Source organism: Sander lucioperca, chromosome 11 (genome assembly GCF_008315115.2).
Source record: "Sander lucioperca isolate FBNREF2018 chromosome 11, SLUC_FBN_1.2, whole genome shotgun sequence".
NCBI classification, from domain to species: domain Eukaryota; kingdom Metazoa; phylum Chordata; class Actinopteri; order Perciformes; family Percidae; genus Sander; species Sander lucioperca.
The window spans coordinates 32,417,604-32,419,593 of NC_050183.1; the positions used below are offsets into that span (position 1 = coordinate 32,417,604).

The 1,990-nt window shown below is 46.0% G+C and overlaps 1 pseudogene; it reads right to left on the bottom strand.

The window, feature by feature from the left end:
* LOC116059153 lies at nucleotides 1-1,990 on the bottom strand (annotated as a pseudogene).

Consider the following 1,990-nt stretch of genomic DNA (forward strand, 5'->3'; position numbering starts at 1 on the left):
CTACACCGTGGTCTCCCCCCCTCCCTCCCTGAGTCTCGTGTAAAAGCGGCGCCACGTCTGCAGCGTTTTCCCAGAGCAGACCCAGAGTCCCAACCCGATCCCCGTGCTCAGGCTCATCAGGTATTTGATGGCAAACACGCTGAAGCTCGGCACCGCCTGGGTCACCGTCCCGACCGGGCACAGCACGCCGAAGCGTCTGCACGTCCTCCTGTGCCACGCCCCCTCCCACTGCAGCCGGAGGGCCTGCTCGTACAGTCCGCAGGCCAGCAGGGCACCCGCCAGCACCGCGTACAGCACGCCAAACGTGCCCATCCTCAGCATCACGCCGCCTTCACACTGGCAGTTGAAATCAGCTCCGTAATACGCAATACGCCCCCAGCGGACGTCGTACTACACCGTTGAAAAGCTTCGGAAGAAACTCACAAAAATGTCAGAGAGACTAGAACGACGAAGTGTCTGAATGTACAATTCTCTATATCCTCTCTTATACAGATATAAATAGAAAGGCTGCTGCGTGGAGAAAAGTTGCCCAGGACGTTGACATGTCACGTCGGTTAAATGTGATATAGGGTATAATGTCAATAGTTAAATATGATATAGGGTATAATGTCAATAGTTAAATGTGATATAGGGTATAATGTCAATAGTTACATGTGATATAGGGTATAATGTCAATAGTTAAATGTGATATAGGGTATAATGTCAATAGTTACATGTGATATAGGGTATAATGTCAATAGTTAAATGTGATATAGGGTATAATGTCAATAGTTACATGTGATATAGGGTATAATATCAATAGTTAAATGTGATATAGGGTATAATGTCAATAGTTAAATGTGATATAGGGTATAATGTCAATAGTTACATGTGATATAGGGTATAATGTCAATAGTTACATGTGATATAGGGTATAATGTCAATAGTTAAATGTGATATAGGGTATAATGTCAATAGTTACATGTGATATAGGGTATAATGTCAATAGTTACATGTGATATAGGGTATAATGTCAATAGTTAAATGTGATATAGGGTATAATGTCAATAGTTACATGTGATATAGGGTATAATGTCAATAGTTAAATGTGATATAGGGTATAATGTCAATAGTTAAATGTGATATAGGGTATAATGTCAATAGTTAAATGTGATATAGGGTATAATGTCAATAGTTAAATGTGATATAGGGTATAATGTCAATAGTTACATGTGATATAGGGTATAATGTCAATAGTTACATGTGATATAGGGTATAATGTCAATAGTTACATGTGATATAGGGTATAATGTCAATAGTTACATGTGATATAGGGTATAATGTCAATAGTTTGATGTCTGTTGCTAGCTAACTAATTAGCATTAGCAGGTGTGTTTATCAGTACCATAGCAACGCTGGAGTTGTGAGATAGGAACCGTCCGTAGCCTTTCGCAAGAGTTCAATTTTTTGAACGCATCCGGATGACCAACTGATGGGAGCTGTTGATGAATGAACGGAGCTGATTTCAACTGCCAGTGTGAAGGCGGCGTCAGCCTCTCCAGCTGCTCTGTATCGCGGCTGCCGTGCTTCACGGCCGCCCGGATCCTGTAGAGCCAGTGTGAAGCCCGCCAGCAGGAGGGCGGCGCCCACACAGAGGTAGCTGAGCAGCGGTACCAGCACGAAGTGCCACAGTGCCGTCACGCTGTGGACGCCCACGTAGCAGATGCCCGTTAGCACGTCTCCGTCCACCTGCCCCGCGGCCAGGACGGCGAGGCAGCGCCCACGCTAACAGGTGGAAGCACGGCGCCCTGGCCTCCGCCGCCTCGCTGCCCCACGCCATGGCGCCCGACAGGATGCAGCACCAAGCCGCACTCGCCATGCCGAAGAAGTAGACCACCACGAAGAGGAGGGTGCAGACGTCCATCCTGGTTCCCTGGGCAACCGTCTTCACGCTGCCGCTGTTCAAACCACAATAATAATAATAATAATAATATACCCTCAACAAACTCAT